We start from the raw sequence: 16007 nt of genomic DNA, 5'->3' as shown, positions 1-16007 counted from the left end.
CTTTTATCATTTTTGATTTGGGTTTTGGCTTTGTTTCTTAGGTGACAATAAGTCTCAAGAGAGCTTTGGGTTTTGTTGGTGTGGTATAGGGTCCAGGACTTGTCTCTATCTTTGAGTAGTTGTTTGGTTTCATTTGATAGCCATGGGGTATAGTTAGCCTTGACCCAAATTCTTCTAATTGGAGCTACAGTGTTTAGAATTTTAAGGAACTTAGTATTAAAATATTTGACAGCAGTGTCCAGGTTTAGTTGAAATAAAGGGGACCAGTTGCAGTGTTGTAATAAAGAATTAAAGGTGGCTGTGGAAAAGTGCTTATTGCTTCAAATTGTTTTGAATATTGTAGATTTGGGTATGTTAGTTCTGTGCCTGACTAGGAAGGTGGGTAAGTGGTCAATTAGGCTGTCAGGAAGACAGCCTGAGTGCCAAACTAGAGAAGGTTTATTAGTTAGGATCCAGTTGAGAAATGTTTTTTGTCCCTTTGTCTATTCTAGTGGGAGAGTTTGTAATCTGTGTGTATCCATATAAATTGATTGAGTTAGAGGGGATGTCAGCAGAGCAGGTGAGCCAGTCAGTATTACGATCACCCATAATAATAGTCTCCTGATTGAAAGAGGTGGATGACCAAGAAAAGTGTTCTTTTATGGGGGGGGGGGGTAATTACTAGGGGGAATGTAGACTGATATTATTATTATGCATTTGTTTGGATTAATTTTGAGTTGACAGATAAGTATTTCACTGTTATTCAAGTCAGAGGGGTTGTTTGTATTCTTTTGATATCAAGTGTGTCCTTGTATAGCATTGCTATCCCACCTACTCGTTTGTTATGTCCATCAGCTCTGTGGATGTTGAAACCAGGGAGAATAATTTCATTGTCAGGAATTTGGGGTTTAAACCAGGTTTCTGTTAGGATAATTATGTCAGGAGAGTAGAAGAACATAGTACCATGGAGTTCATGAATCTTGTTTACAAGGCTCCTAACATTCATGTTAAGGATTAGTAAACTAGGGTTAGAAGGTCTGAGGTTTGTGAATTGTAAGGGTTGGAGGAGTGTGTTAGGCTTGTTGTTAGCTGAGGTGGATAAGAGCCAGGATTTGGGTGTATGTCTCCACATAACTTTAATTGTGATTTCCTGTGTGAAAGTAGGAGTAGAATTTTTGTGGCAACCCTAAGGGCCAAGTTTGTGGTATTAGGTAAGGAGACATAGCTATAAGTGAATATATCTGTGTTGCTTAATTTGAAGACACTAGGGGCAATGAAGAAATTGGATGTAGAGGAATGGGGTGGTGAGTTAATAGGGTTAGTGAGGGATGTATATTGGGGGGTAATATTTCTGTGATAGCAGGAAAGATGGAGGGTGAATGAGAAAAAAAAGAGAAAGGCAATTTGCACAAGGAGCATACTGGAGAGCATGGGGAACTAGTGAGGCTGGAGTGAGTGTGTGTGGTTGGATGATAGTGTGCTAAGAGAATGGGATGGGGTTTTGCAAGGTTATGCCTGTTGGTCGGGTATGAATTGTAGATGGAAGAGCATGTGGTGGGTGTGAATGCTGATTGTGACTGCTAGGTGTGGGACGGGTTGGAGTTGGATTGGCTCTGTGGGCTAAGGGGAGTGGCATGTTTAGGTATAAATGCAGATGATGTGGAGATGTGTAGAAATTGGGGGTAGGGTAGGGGAGCGGAGTGAGCCTGAGTGCAGCGAGGGTGTATGGAGCAGGTTGACCCAGCAAGAGGAGGCAGGAGAACTCTAAAAACAATCAATAAACTTTCAATGGGGAAGGTAAGTTCTTAAGGCATTGGTATGGTCGACATCTGCAAACTTAAAACTAAACTTAAAATAAACGTAAAAATTGAATGGAATGGGATAAGCAATCAAATAGCACCAAGCAAAAATAAAGTAAGGAGGGTATGACAAAGAGTAGGCATGGGGTTGGGAATTCCTAGACCTATAAAAGTAGAAATAAGACAAATGAGGAGTTAAGTGTTGCTGTTTTTGCTCGTATAACACAGCAGGTAAGAACAGGGGCAAGGGAACTCTTCCCTATCCTGCTGAGCACCTTTCAGCTATGTATTCAGTTAATCTGAGCTGGTGTGAGCTATGTTGCAGTGCTTGTGGATCAGCTCGGCCCAAGGGGCTGTAGGGGCTGGTAATGTATGTTTTGGTGCAATACTACCATTGTGTGGTCAGAAGGGGCAATTACAGTAAATGTGAAAAATGGGGTGGGGGAGTGTTCTCAGGGGAGCCCTGCCAGGTGAGCTAGCCATAAAGTAGCAACATAAAAGTACTTTTTCAGGTAGTTAGAACAGTAGGCAAGCACCTATGTCTCACTTAGGCAAAGGTGCTCCTTCTGATCCTGAAAACATGCAAAAGGTCCCACAGTGCACAGTCCAGTTGAGAGCAGAGTGGTAGAGTTTGGAGGGCTTGGAAAAAAAGCTGGCAGTGTACAGGTGGAATAGCAAGCTGTAAAATAAAGAAAAGAGAAGACACTAATTAAATACATTGTAACCATATAGACTAACAGTATCACAGATGGCCAAATTGGGGGAGAGATGGGGTGGGAAAGAGGATGGGTAGAGGAAGAGAAATCACAAGGGTTATGGAGGAGGCAAAAGTACAATGTGAGTGACAGCGAGAGTTGGATGTGTAGACAGAGTAGTAAAGTAGGAGCAATGGCCATTGCTAAGCAGGAAGATGAACTATGAGCACTGGATATTGCGTTTGGAAGGAATGAAGACTATCTGTATCTCCAAAGGTCGGAGGTAAGTATCCCTGTAAAATTAAGTGGTGACAGTGTTGGACGTGCTAGAAATGTAGCAGGATTATCTGAACTTGTGACCGTGGCAGTACATTGCAGCTATCCCGAGTCAAAAACAAGATTGGAAAAAGGCGTCAGGAATAATGGCAATACACTACTACCCAGAACATGGTAGTACAATAGGTCAGTTTGCAAACTTTATGTATCAGAAGATTAGTACAGGTTACAGTGTAACATTCAATGTAGCAGTACCAATATGCATCTGTGATTAACTAAGCAAACATCATAACATTGATACTTGATTCATATGTATCACATTCAGTATGAGGCAGCCGAAGGCTCTAATGTAACCAATTAGCAGCTGGCAAAAAATGCTTAACAAGATATAGTATTTTGCAATATATAAGTTCAGTTAAAATAACATCATATTAAGGGGCAGCCAAAGGCAGCAGCAGAGACATTTAAATAGTATAAAGGCATTCAAAGCAATAGATTGTGAACAAAAATACATATTAAACAGTTCAGTTAAAATAACAACTTATTACAGACAGCCAAAGGCAGCAGCAGAAACACTTAAACAGTATAAAGGCATTTGAAGCAATAGATTGTTTACAAAAATATCTATAAAAAGAAAGGACCTTCTTACTGGCTAGCACACAATGCAGAGAGACTGAGAGACACAGTCAGTGGAGAGTGGGGCAAATCAAAATGGCGCCAGACCTAGGGACCCCTACAAGTAGATTCCTAGAGGAGTGGGAGGGGAAACACTGATGTGAAAGTGAATTGGATGGGTGGAGAGAGAGGGGTGATTAAGATGGGAAGGAGGTTGGGAGAGTCACAGGTATGGAGATATGCAGAGGTGGTACTGCCAACTCCAGCAGGAAGAGGCAGAAGAACTTAAAAAGTAATCAGTAAACTTGAATGTGGAAGGTAAGTTCTTAAGGCGTTGGTATGGTTGGCATCCGTAAACTTAAAATTAAATTTCAAAATGTAAAAATTGAATGGAATGGGATAAGTAATCAAATAGCACCAAACACAAATAAAGTAAGGAGGGTATGACAGAGAGTAGGCATGGGTTGGGAATTCCTAAACCCAGAAAAGTAGAAATAAGATAAATGAGGAGTTAAGTGTTGCTCTTTATGCTGGTATAATATAGCAGGTAAGAGCAGGGGCAAGGGAACTCTTCCCTATCCTGATGAGCACCTTTCAGCTATGTATTCAGTTAATCTGAGCTGGTGTGAGCTACGTTGCAGTACATGTGGATCAGATCAGCCCAAGGGTCTGTAGGGGCTAGTAATGTATGTTTTGGTACAATACTGCCACTGTGTGGTCAGAAGGGGCAATTAGAGTAAATGTGAAAAACGGGGTGGGGGAGCATTCTCAGGGGAGTCCCGCTGAGTGTGCTAGCCACAAATTAACAACATAAAATTACTTTTTCAGGTAGTTAGAACAGTAGGCAAGCACCTACGTATGGCTTAGGCAAAGGTACTCCTTCTGATCCTGAAGATGTTACTAGGACTATATTGACCAACACGATATGCTAGGTCTGCAGGTGGTTGATCTGCATCATCTAATGAAATGCTGCATAGGTAGCTGTGAAAAAGGTTAAAGATTACTGGCCTGGTAAGGTAGAAGGGCACTTTCAGAATCCAGTCATTTATATGCAGTTTCATCTGAGATACCCACTGCCAGGATAGGTCAGCTGGGAAAGTTATCATAACCAGTTAGTGAAACAGGAATACCTGATTGGCAGACATTTGTAAAGATGCATGGCTAGGCAAAGGTGGGCATCTGCAGCACGGATATCACTGACAGACTGAACTGGACTAGCCTGAGGCCTCTAGCCTTTTCATATCGATTATGAAAAGCCAGAAAGCAGTTCTCACACAGGAGTGACTGATATGATAGACAAGATATCCTGATCAATGCCAGCATGGTGGTGGGATATGTAGGTGTCTCCCCTTACCACCTGGACAGGAAGATAAGAAGGCAGGGGACTTCAATAACCATAATGGTAGAAAGATTATGAAAATTGTATCAGTGCTACATAGATTTCAAGCATATGAAGGGGACAGACTGCTCTACATAGTTGCCAAGATGACGAAGAGGGTGAAGGTTTATCTTCAGGTGGACGAGGCACATTATTTCAACTCACAGTTTACTAATAATTAAATACTGAAAACAGAAAGTTAAAAACTTAAAAAAAAAATTGAAACATATTTTTTTGCAGAGGTGCAAGTCTCCCCTGCACCCCATATGGGTGGCTATATCCCTATACCCTCCAGATTATATAGTCCCACTCTACCGTCATATTACTGTGGAGAAAATAGCAAAAGCTCTCAAAAGGAACTTCACTGGGTAATACAACACATGGTGAAACTCATCACAGCATTTACTTTTCAAACTAACTTCATTGGGTAATACAATACAACACATGGTGAAACTCATCACAGCATTTACTTTTCAAACTAAAGCCTTTCAACCACCAATGCTTCCGTGATCTGTAGGTACGTCAGTGAAGACAGGTCATATTATGCTTCTTTCTGGTTTCTACATTGGCTACAGAAATGTCAGCAGAGATAATCTGTTAATAGCAGTGGGTTTAAGAACATCAACCTGCATTTACCAACTGACTCTGTTGGCATAGATGAATAATGCCTTGGCTGTGAACCTGGCAAATGAGTTGAATTAGTGGCTCAAGCACCTTTTCTAGCAGGTATGAGAAGTATTTGTCCAAGCATGTTGTCCATGGACTGAATCTCTGGAAAGAGAGTGCTGCCTGCAAGACAAGCAGTACCACTGAAACACATCTCACCCCTCGAATGCTGCAGATGTTTGGAAGGGGAGCTGGTAGGACTTAACAGAGAAAGCTGATCCCTTAACACACAGGTTCATAGGAGGTTACTAGGCTGGCAGCCATAGAGCCCTTACAGGCCTAGCCATGTTAATCCTGAGTTGCCTCAATTGTCTTTGATTAGATGGATGTAATTCGCAAAGCAGCCACCCCAGTCCAGGAAGGACAAGGGTGCCACCCCTGGGGTGAATTTGTGGTCTCCCGTCCATTTTTCGAGGTTGTGCTTGAATAGGGTCAGTGAAGAGCTCTGCTTCACATTACTTGGAGGTTTATTCCAGAGTAGTGGCAATTTCTGGGAGATATATCTGTCTCTCCTGCATGATCTGTTAATGTCACAGGTTAGATTAAGAGCCTTAGAGCAAGTAACTCATTTGCCATTTGACTTGCGGATGTGTATCATATCCATCAGGGCAGGGTCAGAGACTTCTCTGTAGGCCAGGCACAAGTTGTCCCTCAGCAGCTTATACAATACAGAGTATAGTGATAGGGCTTTCAGCCTATCCATACAAGTTATGGTTTGGAGGCTCTGTATTTTCTTAGTGAGACATCTCTGTGGTCTCTCCAGCTGCTGAATGTGTCTGGTGAGGTACGTGGAGAAGGGACCATTGTACTTTATTAATTGTCTAATGAGGGTCGAGTACAGGTGGGTTATAACATCCTTAAACCTGGATGCAATGCCCTTAATTATAAGATGTGCATTGTATTAGTCCTCTGTAAACTTGGTGGTCAAGTTCAGATTGCTATCTACCTGTGTTCCCAGATCTCACACCACTGGGTTTGAACGTTGGGGGGATGCTGTCAATATTGCAATTAGCAGGGAATTCTGCTTTGCCAAAGAGGATAAAAATGTACTTTTTTGCATTTAGTTTTAGACTGTGGCTTTGGCACCAGTCATTTGTCTGTGTTAGCCCCTCCTGTAATATGTTAACATCACTGGGGGACTAAATGATTGCACCCAATTTGCAGTCAACAATGAACCTGGTAAGCCAAAGACTGTCTACTTTAGCCTAGACTTCTGAGAAAAAGATTCCAAATAGTAATGGGCCCAGCAGAGATCCTTGTGGTATGCCACTGGTAACAGGTCTAGTGGTAGAGGTGGAGTCACCAGCTTTTACAGTATGCATTGTGTCAGTGAGTCAATTAGCTACCCATCTAGTGATCTAAGGAATAATTCCCAGCTGGGAGAGTTTCTCAGTTATACCTAATTGGGGATTGAAAAGCCTTTGCTAGATCAAGATAGGCAGTATGCACTGTCGTACCTTCATCCAGGGCTTTGGTGACATTCTCAAAGAAGTCTACTAGGTTTAATAAGCATGATCTACCCTTAAAGAAGCCAAACTGTGTTGGGTCTAGAGCTTTCCATGATGATTCTTTCCATGGCCTTGCAGATGAGGCTGGTTAGACTTATGGGTCTCTAGTTCCCAGGGTCAGTTGATGGCCCCCCCTTTGTGCAAGCTGTTACTTTTATAGTTCTCTACTCTGCTGGAACAAAGCCATTTCTAAGGCTATGGTTAAAGACAGCACCAAGTGGGCCCACTAGGTCCTGTTTTAGATTGCTTAATATGCAGCCTGGGATGTTATCTGGTCCCAATGAGGCCGTGTTTTTGGCCTTGAGGAGCTCAGATATGACATGAACTCTAGACATACTAGGGAGAGGACTGGTGTCAAGTATGATTTGAGGTATGGCTGGTGGGGGATGAAGTTTGTGCCATATCTGTCAGCTAGCAGCTTGGCAATTTCCTCTGGTATAGTATGAGTGGTACCACATATGACCAGTTCAGCACATATCTGGCCATTCCCTTTTAGATTTTGGACATAGTTAAAGAATGCTTTATGATTATCCTTAGCTAGAGATGCTATTTTACCTTCATAATTAGTTTTAGATGACTTTACAAGTTTTCTGATTTGCTTGTTAAATGTGTGGAGGGAATTCTTCCTCTGTTGAGTCAGTTCCCTCTTGTCCTTAGACATCATTTTCTTTCTTTTGTTATATAACCTGTTTATACTTGAGGTCCACCAGGGTGGCTTGTTTTTTTTGAGACAACCTAGTTTTAATCCAGTCAAGCACAGCCGAGTCTATACAATTCCTTAAGTGTATATTCAGGGAACTTGTGTACAGCTCTGCATAGGAGTCATTGTTGCCTGTGAATGCCTGGGGTATAAAACTTTTTATACTATTGCTTAGTAGGCTGTAGTTTGCTTTGGAAATTTCTTTTTAGTTTTTTTGCTCCTGTGGTGGTGACAGGTTCAATAATTACTTTGAATGTGACTAATTTATGTTCTGACCTTACCAGGGAGTGCAGTAGCCCCCCCCCCCCCACCCATGTTGGTATGTTTTTGTGTCTAGGACCTTTTAGGTTCATAGGTTCATAGGTAGGTACTAGGCTGTTGGCCCTAGGGCCTATATAAGCCTAGCCATAACGATTTCCTGGCTATTGCTTCCCACAAATATTTACTTGCCTGGACCCCTATCTAGCAGGGCTACTGATGTGATCCCTGGGGTGATTTTCTTATCTCCCATCCAATCGTCAAGGTTCCTCTTGAAGAGGGCCATTGAGGTGCTCTGCCTGACATGTAGGGGCAGCCTATTCCAGAGTATGTGGAGTCTATGGGTCAGGAACCTATTCCTCCAGCATATTCTATTCATCGTGATGACAAAGTTAAGATCTCTGGAGCATGTGGCTTGGAGGGATTGGGATTTCTTTAAGTGTAGCATGTCCAACAATTCTGGGTTTGCCATGGCTTTGTCTGTTAGGCAGAGGTCACCTCTGAGTAGGTGATATACGACAGAGTATAGCTGGAGTTTCTTTAGACTGTCAGAATAAGGCATCTGCTTTAGGCCTGTAATTCTTTTTGTGAGGTATTTCTGCGGCCATTCTAGTTGTTGCAGATGTCTTGTGAGGTACATACCAAATGGGGCATTGTATTCTATAATGGGTCTAATGAGGGATGAATACAGAGGGACAATGGTTCATAGGTTCATAGGTTCATAGGTTGATACTAGGCTATTTGCCCTAGGGCATTTATAAGCCTAGCCAGAGTGTGTTTGGCTTTTGCCACCCTTTTAGATTAGTTGACTGTGTCTCTGTATAGTAGGTCACAGAAGATAGCCCTTTTAAGGTTAGTTTACTGTGCCCCTGTCTAGTAGGGACACAGAAGAGATCCCATGGGTAAACCTATGATCTCCCATCCACTCGTCAAGATTTCTCTTGAAGAGGGTCATTGTGGGGCTGTGCCTAACATGGATTGGGATTTTGTTCCAGAGTGAGGGGAGCCTCTGGGATATGAATCTGTCCCTCCAGCATGTCCTATTTATTTCTTTGCTGAGGTTTAAGTCCCTGGAGTGTGTAGCTCTAAGGGATTTGGATTTCCTGAGGTGTAGCATGTCCATTAATTCTGGGTTGGACATGTCGTTATACGTCAGGCACAGATCGCCTCTGAGTAGGCGGTAAGCAACTGAGTAGAGCTGGAGTTTCTTTAGCCTAACTGCGTAGGGCATCTGTTTGAGTCCCTTGATCCTCTTGGTGAGGTACTTTTGGGGTCTTTCCAGTTGCTGCAGGTGTCAGGTAAGGTACATCCCAAATGGGCATTGTATTCAATTATGGGCCTGATGAGTGATGAGTAGAGCGGCACAATGACATCTCTTGATTCAGATGTGAACCCTTTCGTGATAAGGTGGGATATATAGAAGGTCTTTCTAACCACTTTGGCAATGTGATTGTCAAAGGAGAGATTGCTATCTACTTGGGTCCTGCAATCCCTAATTACGTCTTCCATACTTAATGGATTACCACCTATGTGGTAATTTGTGGGCACTTTGTTTTTCCCAAAGGGGATGACTATGCACTTTTTGGCATTTAGCTTTAGGCCATGGCTCTGGCACCAGTTATCCGTCTCTGTGAGACCCTTTTGGAGGATGCTTGTGTCAGTCAGTGAGTCGATTATGGCTCCCAGTTTGCAGTCATCTGCGAACTTAGTCAGCCATAGTCCTCCCATGTTAGCCTGTACCTCAGAGAAGTGTGTACCGAAGAAGAGAGGTCCCAGGACTGAGCCTTGTGGGACGCCACTTGTAATTGGTTTAGAGTCTGACATGGCACCTGCAATTCTGACCATGTGGGTTCTATCTCTGAGCCAATTTGCAACCCATCTTGTGACATAGGGGTTGATATTTAAGCTGGTGAGTTTATTTATGATGCCCGAATGGGGTATTGTGTCGAAGGCTTTTGCGAGGTCCAGGTAGGCTGTGTGGACTACCTTCCCTTCATCTATGGCCTTGGTGACTGTTTCAAAGAAGTCAACCAGGTTCAAGAGGCAAGATCTGCCCTTAACAAAGCCAAAATGGGAAGGATCCAGTGTTTGGAGGTTCCCAATGTCTTTGTTTATGAGTTCCATGATGATACGCTCCATAGCTTTGCAGACCAGGCTAGTCAGGCTTATAGGGCGATAGTTTCCGAGGTCCGTTGTGGCATCACCTTTGTGGAGTGGGACCACTGTTGCTGTACGCCATTCCTTGGGTACATATCCTGTAGTAAGGCTGAGATTGAACAGTGACTTTATGTGAGGGTTCAGTTCTTCTTGGAGCTCATGTAAGACACAGCCTGGGACACCGTCCAGGCCCATTGATGCTGTGTTTTTTGCTTTGGAGAGGGCAGCTCTCACCTGTGCATCTGTGATGTCAGGGAGGCTACACTCTGTTGGGATAGACATTTGCTCTTTTGGGGTTTGCACTGAACCTGTCTGCCAGGATGTTGGCAATGTCTGTGGGTTCAGTGTATTTTTTGCCATTTTGAACTAACTCAGAGCATATCTGGGAGTTGCCACCCAGGTTCCTGACATAACTAAAGAAGGCCTTGTGATTATCTTTAGCGTCTTGTGCAATTTTTCTTTCAAAGCTGGCCTTAGATGATTTTATGAGGGATTGCAGTTTCTTGCTAGGACTGATCAGAGATGCCTTCCCTTTTTGGGATTTTGCTCTATCATGTAGTAGCTTCCTCTTTCTGTTGTATAGCTTATTTATGGCTGGGTTCCACCAGACAGGTCTCCTGCCTTTGGAGGAGTGAGTCTTGGTTTTATTTGGGATAGCATGATCCATGCATTCCTGTAGGTGTCCATAGAATGCGTTTGTAAAAGATTCTGCGGTTTGGGCCATATTTTCCACTGGCCCGGGGGCTTTGAAGGATTCCACCTCAGTTTTGAGAAGTGTGAAGTTTGCTTTTGAGAAGTTTTTCACCGTGGTTTCCTTGGCTGGGGGTGGGGATGGGATATGGATGTCCAGTGAGATTAATTTATGGTCAGATCTCACCAATGAGGGGTATACCTCTGGTATGGAACATAGAGTCCCCATGTTGGTGATGATCAGGTCCAATATGTTTTCCCCTCTTGTGGGAGTGGTGACCAGTTGTTCCATAGCATTTGAGTTTATAAATTCTAGGAACCATTGGGCGAGGGTGTTGGGGCTTGAGTAGTGCTCCCAGTCTATGTTTGGGTAGTTGAAGTCACCCAATATAATGGTTTTTGGAGAGACCTTCATATTCTCCAGTGTTCTCAGGAAAGCTGAGTGGGGCTCCTGAGTTTGGGAGGGTGGTCTGTAGCAGGCTACAAACTGAAAGTCAGTTTTGCCCACTGTTAGTTGCACATGGATGGTCTCTGATGCTTCGTGCAGTGCCACTAACCTGGAGGTGTGGGTATCTTTGATGAATATGGATACTCCCCCTCCTTTTGTGGTTCGATCTGAGTTTTGGGGCCGAAAAGCATGGTATGAGGTATAACCTGGTAGTGCTGGGGTGCTCTCGGGAGCCTTGAACCAGGTTTCTGTTACTGCACAGATATCGATATTCTCCATACTGAGGAGAGCCTTGAGTGCATGCATCTTGAGGTTTAGACTTCTGGCGTTGAGCAGCATTGCCCTTAGTTTCTTTTTCCTTGTGTTGTCTATGGAGGTGGGTTTGTCTTTTGAACCTTGCCTAAAAAAGGCACTATGGGGGTGGAAAGAGCCTTAGCCAGTATTCGAAAGCCCAGCGGTGACAGGTGCAAGCCATCCCTAGTGAAGCAACGTGGCTTGTCGAGCATGTGATCCCAGTCTGACAGACACTGGATCCCCTTTGAATGACACCAATACTTTAGCCAATTGTTAAAATTGATCATTTTGTCTTTATACTGTGGCATCATTCTTGGTGAGGGTAAGATGCTACTCAAGGTCAGGGTCATATTGGCCTGGGCTACATGATCAAAGAGCTCCTCTATGTCTCTTTTCATGTAGTCCAGGGAGGTACCTCCTTTTTTCTGGATGAAAAACCCTTAGTGATGAGGTGTGCCACGTAGAAGGATTTTCTAACTGTTGTGGCTATGTGGTTATCAAAGGTGAGACCTCTGTCCATCTGTGTCCCTAGGTCTTTTATCACACTTTCGGTGTTTAGTGTACTGCCACCTATGTGGTAGTTCACAGTTACATGGTTTTTCCCAAAGGGGACAACTATACATTTTTTGGCATTTAGCTTAAGCCCATGGCTCTGGTACCAGGCATCTGTTTTGGTAAGGCCCTTTTGTAGTATATTACCATAATTTAGGGATTCAATAATGGCTCACAGTTTGCAGTCATCTGTGAACTTTGTAAGCCAGAGTCCCTTAGTGTCGGCCTGTACTACAGAGAAGTAGTTGCCAAACAAGAGTGGTCCCAGGACAGAACCCTGCAGTACACCACTTGTCACTTGTCTGGAGCTGGGTTTGGAGTCAGCTACTTTTACAGTGTGTGTTCTGTCAGTAAGCCAGTTTGCAACCCATTGAGTGACATAGGGATTAATGCCCAGCTTAGTAAGTTTATCTATGATTCCAGAGTGGGGGATAGTGTCGAAAGGCTTGGCGAGATCCAAGTAGGCTGTCTGAACCACCTTACCTTCATCCACGGCTCTGGAGACTGATTCGAAGAAGGTGATCAGGTTCAGGAGGCAAGATCAGCCCTTCACGAACCCAAACTGGGTGGGCTCCAGTGTTTGAAGGTTGCCAATGTCTTTGTTTATAAGTATTTTTCCATAGCCTTGCAGATTGGGCTCATAAGACTGGTGGGACGATAGTTCCCGGGATCCAAATTGGATCCACCCTTGTGGAGTGGGATGACTGTAGCTGTGTGCTACTCTATGGGCACGAAGCCTGAGGTGAGGATATGATTAAACAAGACACATAGGTGAGGTGCCAGTTCATTTTTTAGTTCATGCAGTGCACAGCCTGAGATGTCATCTGGTCCCATGGACGCTGTATTCTTGGCTTTGGAGAATGTGGTTTTTACCTGAGTGGCCGTGATTACCGAAATGTGGAATTTTTTCGGTGTTGAGATGGGCCCTTTAGAGGGTGAGAGTGGGGTGAATTTGGCACTGAATCTATCTGCCAGGTTATTGGCAATATCCTTGGAATCAGTATATCTAGTGCCATTCTGCTGTAACTCAGAACAGATCTGAGTATTGCCATTTAGATTCTTGACATAGCTATAGAATGCCTTGTGGTTGTCTTTGGAATCTTTGGCAATTTTGTTTTCATAACTAGCTTTGGAAGATTTTATGAGGGATCTCAGCTTTCTACTGAGGCTGGTGATGGAGTATTTTGAATCCTGGGTTCTTCCTCTTTTTCTGCAACAGTTTCTTCCTTCTGTTGTACAGCTTGTTTATGGCAGGGGACCACCAGATTGACATCCTTTTTCAGATGACAGTGTCTTGGTTCTATTTGGGATGGCTTGGTCCATGCACGAGTGAATGTGCTCATACAGCACCTTAGTGTAGGATACAGCAGTTGAACTTCCAGTTCCCATCTGCATAGGTGTCATGAAGTTTGTTACTTCTGACTTGAGAACATGAAGTTGGCTGCTTTGGAGACGTTTTTTATGGAGGTTTCCTTAAAGGGGGTGGGGGTGGGGTGTGGATGTCAAGGGTGATTAGCTTATGCTCTGATCTGACCAACAAGGGGGTGTCCACTTGTGTGGAGCATCGATCTCCCATTTTGGTAATGACCACGTCTAGACTATTGGTACTCCTGGTGGGACTATGAATTAATTGCTCTAGGGCATTGGAATTTATGAATTCCAAGAACCGTTGAGCAAATGTGTTGGTATAGGAGTAGTTTTCCCAGTTATAGGCAGGGTAGTTGAAATCACCCAGTATTAGGGTGTGGTTGTATCTTAATATTTTCCAGTATATTTAGAAAGCTGTGGTGATAATCTTGGGGTATGGTGGGGAATCTGTAGCAAGCTACAATTTGTATTACAGTCTTACCTAGTGTTAGTTGCACCTGGAGAATTTTAGATGGATTTTGTTGGGCAACCAGCCTGGAGGTGTGAACATCCTTGATGAATATGGACACTCCTCCACCTTTAGTGTTTTGGTCCAGGTTTGGTGGTTGAAAAGTGTGGTATGAGTTGTAGCCTGGTATTGCAACGGTGCTCTCTGGAGCTTTGAACCAGGTCTCAGTTACTGCACAGATATTGATGTTCTCCATTTTTAAGAGAGCCTCAAGAGAGTCCATCTTGAGGTTTAGACTTCTAGCATTGAGTGGCATTAACTTTAGATTTTACTTGCTTGTACCCATTATGGTGGTAATTTTGTCCTTTGAACCTTGCCTAAAAAAAGGCACTATAGGGGTTGCAAGAGCCTTAGCCAGTAACCTGAATCCTACGGGCGACAGGTGCAAACCATCTCTTGCAAAGCATCGTGGTTTGTCGATCATGTCGTCCCAGGCAGACAGATACTGGATCCCCTTTGAATGACACCAGAAGCTTAGCCAATTATTGAAGTCAATCATTTTGTCCTTATACTGTCGTATCATTCTGGGCGATGGCAGGAAGCTACTCAGGGCTAGGGTCATACCTGCCTGGGCTACATGATCCAAGAGCTCTTCCATGTCTCTTTTCATGTAGTCCAGGGAGGTACGTCTCAAGTCATTCACTCCAGCACGGACAATGACAGAGTCATATTTGTATTTGTTGTTGAATGACTTGAGTGCATGCGTTATGTGGTGGATCCTGGCACCTGACAGGCAACTAACTGTAATTTTATCTTTTTTTAGCCTGGTGAGTGGGACATCAGTGTGCCTGACTATAGATTCACCTATGACTAAAGTGTTGGGTACGTTGTCTTGCCTTAGGGGCTGCTGTTGTGTGGCACACTGGTGTTGTGAGCTATGTGACAATTTGGTTATGTTTGGGGTGGTGTTTGTTTGCGTTTCAGCTTCGGAGGTCCTTGTTGCTTGGGCAGGTTAATGTTAAGAGCTTCCACCTATGTCAATTTTGTGTTGCTATGTGTGGGTTTTGGTGGTGTGGGTTTTAAAGGACTATGTGTTGTCTGAGGTGTTGTGTGGGTGTTAACTTTCTCCTCTTGACTGTCTAGCACAATCTTGGCTGGAGAGAGCTTTGCTACCAGTTTGGCTATGTTAGTGCATCTCTCACTGATTGTAGTGTTTGGTGGTAGGAGGAGAGGGTTGTCTGTGTACATGAGGCAATTGCTGTATTCTCCCAGTATGTCCAGATTCACCAAGTGGACAGAAGAAATCACCGGAAGCTGACCCTTGGACATGCCTGGTTAGGTGCTTTCTTTGTGTAGTACAAGAGCTGTTTTCCCTTACTTTTTGGCAAGGTACTTTTAGCCCATTGTGGGGTTGTGGACTATTTGTTTCACTGTTGCAGAGCATTTGTGTTGACAAAGTTCAAGGACCTCTGGGTGAGCATGTCCATGATCATCTATGTCACCCAGTCAATGGAAGGATAGTTGAAATATTCCATGACTAAGGTATTGGGCTGTATGGTGAATGACTCTAGTGAGTCCAGGTAGGTGGTGTGCCTTTGTACATGGTGGGGGACCTATAACTAGAAGTGATGTGGTAAAAAATATATATGCCCTTGGGAGACACTTTAAACCTACCCAATTTCCCTTCCAAAGGTGACGATCAAACCTTGTACCTTATGCTTCCACAGGTGAGGATCAGACTCGATACCTTGACCATTATACCAACCCTGTACCTTGTAAGTGTGAGTTTAACACCTTAACTATTATACCAACCCCCAGATGGCAGCCCCTTTCATGGTGTTCTTCTCCCAAAGAATGAAGGGTGCATTTGCTAATCAAAAGGGATGGGCTTAATATTCAGTGAGGGCTTTGGACCAGAAAACAAATTGCCATTAGTGTAGATGTTTAAGGGTTACTTGTTCAACCTTAAAATGGCATTGGTGGAGCTCCATCTATGCTGGGCTAGAAAAAGGAGGGGAATGGGCATCAAACACGGATTTTATATGGCAAGACTTCATGGAGTCATGCATATTTCAATGCAGTTTAGTCTTTGGACCATATTCATCATGGCAGTAACCACACTTTGACCTTAACCTTTTTCTCAAGATGGGATAGACTGGTCTATCCTGACGTAAAT

This window comes from Protopterus annectens, chromosome 2.part1 (genome assembly GCF_019279795.1).
Source record: "Protopterus annectens isolate FY-2018-M chromosome 2.part1, PAN1.0, whole genome shotgun sequence".
Classification (NCBI taxonomy): domain Eukaryota; kingdom Metazoa; phylum Chordata; order Ceratodontiformes; family Protopteridae; genus Protopterus; species Protopterus annectens.
The sequence above is the reverse complement of the archived record's forward strand: the minus strand, read 5'-3'. Positions refer to the sequence as shown.